General features: G+C 31.7%; 1 long non-coding RNA gene across 3 annotated transcripts; it reads left to right on the forward strand.

Annotated features, from left to right (window-relative positions):
* The first annotated feature begins 262 nt into the window (after window positions 1-262).
* Window positions 263-3410, forward strand: LOC11432807 (uncharacterized). 3 transcript variants are annotated; one of them, XR_003006521.2, is made up of 6 exons: window positions 263-614; window positions 811-916; window positions 1030-1135; window positions 1689-1750; window positions 1911-2961; window positions 3133-3410. It is a non-coding gene; the product is annotated as an uncharacterized lncRNA (long non-coding RNA). The 3 variants fall into 3 exon arrangements; XR_003006520.2 differs by having other exon boundaries at window positions 266-614; window positions 1689-1996; window positions 2823-2961; XR_003006519.2 differs by having other exon boundaries at window positions 1689-2961.
* The last annotated feature ends 3079 nt before the right edge of the window (window positions 3411-6489 follow it).

A 6489-nucleotide genomic window follows, 5' to 3' on the forward strand; every position in this document is an offset into this window, starting at 1 on the left:
TAGTGACCATTGAAGCGTGGAATAGCAGGTTGAACAAAACTGCTGTTTTCAGAAGTCATTGAAAGAGGAAAGAGAAAACTCTTGCTGCTGCAAGAATGAAAGCTGCGGCTTTTTCAAATCAGGCCCCAGTAGGGAGCTCTGATACCAATTGTTATTAAGCTTTTACTGTAGAATTGGATACTGGTTAATTGACTTGAAATGTAATTAAATACAAGAGGAAGTAACTGAAAGCTAGAAAATAAAGGAACCACTAATCCCACGTTTGACAATTCCTAATAACATGGGATTCTCCTAAGGAATAAGTAAAAGCAACAGTATTCCTTACAAGTAGGAATTTATTAAGGAAACAAACTACTAAAAACTCAACACCTCTACCTCAGCTCTTCTTTTCATTTTCGATTTTCTCTCTGCTCTTCTCCTCTCTCAATCGCTGTTTTTCTTCATCCTCATCGCCTACAGTTCCGGCCACCTCACCGGAAACCACCGCGATAACAGTGAAAGACTCCTAACACACCACTGCTAATATCGGAATCATTCAATCCTTTGGTTTATATGACACGCTCCGTCGCGGCTAGGAGAGCTGGGATGATTTCTTCTCCTTTTCACTCCCATGTGTAAGTTTTTTCTCCTTCTCCTTCTTCGTTGGTATATTTTTTCCCTCATCTTTAAATCCAGATTTGTGTAAGTTTTTCACCTTCAATATCTTCCCCTTTTATGTGTTTGATGAAATGTCTCATTGAATTTCAATCTTTAGTTCTTTAGTTTCATGGAACTAAATGGACATTGACAAAAATTTCTCTATTTTTTCAGTCTATTGAGGAGAGCTTCACTGACAGAAAGTGATGCATTTGCATTTCTAAGGGCCGATAATGAAGATTGTATTACATATTCTGGGTTCTGTGAAGCACTTCGACAGGTTTGTTGCAGCATTAACTGTGCCATTAGCACGCTAAAAGACCATTTAGCGCACATGCTTATCTGAAAATCCACGTGTTTATAAGTTTTTTTTCTTATTTCAATTCTTTGCAGCTCAATTTAATTGGCCATTCTCATGGGTTGAATGAGGAAGAGAAAGGAGTTGTGGGTCCAAGCCGACATATATGGAAATGGTGTTCTTGACTATAAAGAATTTATGGTAAAATATTTCACTTGAATGAATATAATCAACAATAAATCATACAAGAAAAGACTCTGAATTTTGAATTACATTTTTCCTCAGATAAACTATATATATGCAACCAATGACTAGAGGCTTAGTGTCAACCAATGACTATAAACTATATATGTGCTCTGTCTTAACTCCAATATTCATGGCTCTGAACTATGTTGAGATGCTTAATTACTTAGTATCATTAAATTTTCTTAGAAACTTCACCGAAGTAGCTTATTTCATGCCTGAACCATGTGCTTTGAAAAAAAATCATGAGAATTTGGCTAATTCTAAATCCTACAAATTACTGATAATGTGGAGTTAAGATTTATCTAAATAAACTCAGAAATTGTGTATGAGATGTGATTCCAAAATGGATGGTGTTTCTTGCACAAAGGTTCTTACATTTTGCAACGAGTATATATGTTAATCCTACTTCTTTACGAGGTGTTCTTCATGTTTAATTAAGGGACTGTAATTTTTCATATTGAATTGAGATTACAAAATTTTTGAATCATTTTTTAATGTGTTGCTGCAGTTCGAGGATCAATGCCATTTTGTGTTTGATAGATCATAATTCATGACGTTCAGAATGTAGAGGTATGGTATTGTCTACTTTTTTTTAACTTCTAGATTGAATATTATTGCCTTTTGTTATGCAAGCATTTGATGAGAGGAGATGATTTAGTAGAAATTTCCGACAGCACATGTTCCATTCAAATTTGTTTTGATCTGATAAATTTTGTTGCTTTTGATATAGCTACCTCTGAGACTCTTCAATTTTGTTCTGATAATATTGTTGTGTTTGCAAACAAATAATTATCATTGGGCTTTCAGACTTTGAAGGTAATATGTTTTACTATCCTTTAGGTTTATGTATGAGATTTGTTTTTATCTTATGTGGATTTGATATTGAAACACTTGAAAAGTCATCTAGAAGGATAGTTAACACCACCTATGAAGGTTTTTAGAAGAGAGATAAATTGCAAAGGCTATTTCTACTAAAAAATGTAGCAATTAACATGCCAGTGTTTGTATCGTTGTACCATCTTCATAGTTTTAATAGAAAGAGGTAATTTGGTTTTTTAGTGGGAATTGGCGAAAGTTTTCTATGGTTCTATTTTTATGCAGCTTGAAAGAAAAAGCTACAATTAGAAGATATACGAAGAGTTATATCATACTTTTAAGGCTTTGTGATCCTATTGGTTAAGTTCTATGGTTCACATATTCAATTTGGTTTTTGGATTTTCTGTTCAAACTTTTTGTTTCCAATTTATGTATGATATTTACCAAGAAAACAAGCATTTATTCATGAATTTGTCTTTAAGAATTGGAGAGCCGACCTACAATACATGGTCCTCAAAGTGTTACTTTCTTTGTTAAATTTATTGTATATTGTGGTTGATATTTTTTGGTTCTATTATGGGCATAGTGTGTATTTTGGTTCGTTGGCTTTGATTGATTTAGAGTAAACCGCAATTTTTCTCCTTGAATGTGTTATGCGATATCATTATAATCCCTATTTGTATCAAAATTGCAAACACATCCTCAAAAGTATCTTTGCTTAGACATTTTAGGCCTCAAAAGGTACATGCTTATATTGTTCTGATCATATGTTTGACAGTGTTTACATTGATGCTACTGACAATGCTTTTTTCTTTTTAATATTCAGATTCAACGTTTCAGTTATTGTAATGGAAAGAAACAGGATCTGCCACATTTGTGGTGAAAAACAAATAGGGAATTAACTTAGATTATATGGATTCAACAGAGAGTATTCATAGGGATTTTGTGACTTCAAAATGATACAGGTTGGTGAGGGATTGGAATAGTCTTTTTGGAGTATGAAGAAACCAATTAAAGAAGCAATTGCTTTAAAAAATCTGATTGAATTTATGCAAAATCACAGTTTTGTGTCTTTTGACAATTCTATGACATATCTATTGATCTCAGATAAACACTTTCATTAATTCTTTTTGCAGGTTATGTGGTTATGCAGTAGCCAAATTCAATATTGTGAAGCTTGAAAAAAGAATGATTATGCAGCTTGAAAGAAAAAGTTTACAAATTAAAAGATCTATGAAGAATTATATCAGAATTTTTATGCTTTACATAAAATTTGTGAGATTGATATTTGAGATTTGAAAAGTTTCATGTAAACTAAAGTTCCTTAATCTAAAGTCATTAATCATGTAAACTTGATTTGGATTCCAAGTTAGTTGATTTTTTTTTCAATTTTGTCAACAATTGAACCCATCAATCTGGATGTTGGCCTCCCTATTATTAGAGAAAAAAACATCATTGATAAGTAAGTGTTTGACTTTTGCGTTTCTTAATAAGGATTTGATTTTTGTTCTTTATGTTTTGTATGGAGCTGTATAATAATATTTTTTACTTGGGATGGTTTTCAGCAATTAAGGAAACATATTTACTTTTCAACACTGTCTGAAATGGGAGTGTAATTCTTTTTGTTTTATCTTGAGTATGATTCAATTAAAAAGAGAGTGCTCCATTGCCTTTAATTATTTGAAATATAAGTGGTGAATTGAAAAGAGGATAGATTTATTTGTGATTCTCTTTAGTGAAATAAATTTACATAACCTAAGTAGTGAAAGCATTTACATAACCTGAGTAGTGATGGCTTGGTCCTAGCATAAAATGATACTTTTTCAAAGATTATCATTGATTCCTTATGACAGCCTTTGAACTTATTTTGTACTTGACTTTCTTTGACATCAGCAAATATTATATGTTTATATTTTGCTTTCTTTTATTACACATTATATATGACCCGTGCGACAGCACGGGTTGGGGATCTAGTAGTATTTATCTCACAATTCAAAAAAAATTACAAGAGATGTGACTTGATCACTTCTAAGATCTCCTACACCTCCCAAGTTTTGAAAGAAAAAATAACCTTATTACGAACCAATAAATGACTTTTTCAACCCCTTTCCTAAAGCACATAAATCCTTCCACCAAAGGGATGTAAGCTATATTTTTCGGTGTTAGTTTGAACTTACCCCTCCGTTTTTAAATATAAACAAATTTTACTTTTTAGGTTCATTCAATTAATGATGTATGTGGTTCATAATATGGACTACGTACATCATTAATTGAATGAATCTAAAAAGTAAAATTTGCTTATATTTAAAAACGGAGGAAGTATATCTAAATAGAAGATTTGAAGGAAAATCACAATTTCCAACCTATTTTGCCTTTAGCACATCTTTCCACAAAGTTTTATCATCACTTAACAAACGCCATCTCCATTTTACAAGAAGAGGCACATTCAAAATTACAAAATCTTTGATATATAATCCCCCACTATCCTTAGGTTCACATAGCCCCCTCCCGATTTTTTTTTTCCTAAATTTGAACCATTGACTTCCAAACTTTTTTAGGCCTCTATTCCGATTTTCTTCCTTTCTAATATGATTTGATTTTTTTTAGGGAGTGATTTAATATTATCTGTTTGTGAAACTTTTGACTTCCTAATATCATAGATAATTCATCCCTTATAAAAGAGTTCAAATGATCATGCATAGCAATATTGTATCCCATAAATGTAATAATGTTGTTTTCATTAGAATATATTTTGTCATCCAAAAAAATTAACAACGCAGTTTGTTATTCGTTTGCATTCTATATGTAAATATCATATATCTTATATTAATTAGTTTTGAATCTGAACGATTTTTTTTCATGGTTGTACATGTGACACTAAATGGATTAAAAACGAAACACGGTGTATTTATAGAGATAAAAACTTGTTTTAAAATTAAGTTTTAAGTTTTTGATCCTATACAAATATCATCTTTTGTTTTTAATCTTTTTATACAATGACACGTTTACTTATTTTAATACGAGACCAAATTTGCTTAAAAAAAATATTTGAAAGATCATCATTTGAAGAAAAAAAATTATACGACTAAAAACGAAAAAATTATATATTTACAGGACTAAAGTTCACAAAGATCTATATCCCCAAAGGTGAATGAAAGGGAGTCGGCTTGCTGACAACCAAATTGTAAAAATAATTAATATTTCAGATTCATCAAGTACCAAAATCGAGTTTAAGAAAGAAATAAAATGAATTTTAGTGACAAAGTTTTTATTTTTTTAGAGCTTCACAAATCTTATATGACCATCCAAAGCTTTGGCCAAAAATAAAACGTGGATGTGCAGAATATTTTAAAGTCACAGATTTGGTTGTGCCGAAGATAAAAAGGGAGCAAAGCCAGCAATTGAGTTTTTGGAGCTGGTGTAGGACTTAGGAGACAATATCATAATCAAGTTAAAATAAAAAGACAGAAAATATTCCAACTTATACAACAGGTCATACCGTGAAGAAACAATGAAAGGGGATGGGGTGGCTTTTTATTATACAAGTTTGTTTAGAATGTGTGTCAAAAGATGTGACCCTTAGTTTTTTGTTTAAAGAAATAACTAACATTAGGAACTTCCTAAACGAAAAATTAAACATGAACATATTATATCATTATAAAGTTCATCAGTTTTTTGAACAAGTATTTTTTTTTTAAAGAAGTATTTTGAACAAGTGCTAAAACATGAAGAACTTGTATCATACTTTTTGAATGCATTCAAATTGCATAAATGTTAGGATTTAAGCCTATGAAGAAAACTCAACCCAAAAGACTAGTCTATTATGTGGGAGAGCATCATGGCGTAAGTATCATATTGAGCACTTTTATCTACTCAATATGGGACTCCTAACATTGTCACGCCCTATAAGTGTCGATTTTCACGGCAGTTTTCACTCTATCGGCACCAATCCGATGGTAGTCCTTTCCTTTTCGGCAACTTCACTCGCCGGTGAAGCACCTTAATCTAGCTTATAGGTAGTCATTTTCATGGTTCAACTTTCAACGAGGGTACCAATTGTTAGGAGTTAAACTCATGAAGAGAGTTAAACCTAAAATACTAGTCCATTAGGTAGGAGAGTCTCGTGGCTTAAAGACCACATTGAACACTTTTATCTACTCAATGCGGGACTCATAACAATAAATTGTTAGAAAGTTCGCATTCAAATGATGCAAATTTGGTAATTTGTTTACTCCAAAATTAAAAACTAGACATTGATGTTCATCTATAAAGCTAAAAGATGGATCTAAGGTAGATATAAAGTAGAACTGGTCAGTGAGGTTACAAGGTCAAACTTTTACCAATGAGCTGGCACCTCTTGAACAATTAAAAAGAGTTTCACACCAGGCGGAAAAGACAAACAGATTCCCGTCATACTTAGTTAAACTAACCTAAAATTGATTTAGGGTTTGTAACTTTGTTAAGAAAAGGCAAAGTTACGTAGATGATCCAAA

The sequence above is a fragment of the Medicago truncatula genome, chromosome 7, assembly GCF_003473485.1.
Source record: "Medicago truncatula cultivar Jemalong A17 chromosome 7, MtrunA17r5.0-ANR, whole genome shotgun sequence".
Lineage (NCBI taxonomy): Eukaryota > Viridiplantae > Streptophyta > Magnoliopsida > Fabales > Fabaceae > Medicago > Medicago truncatula.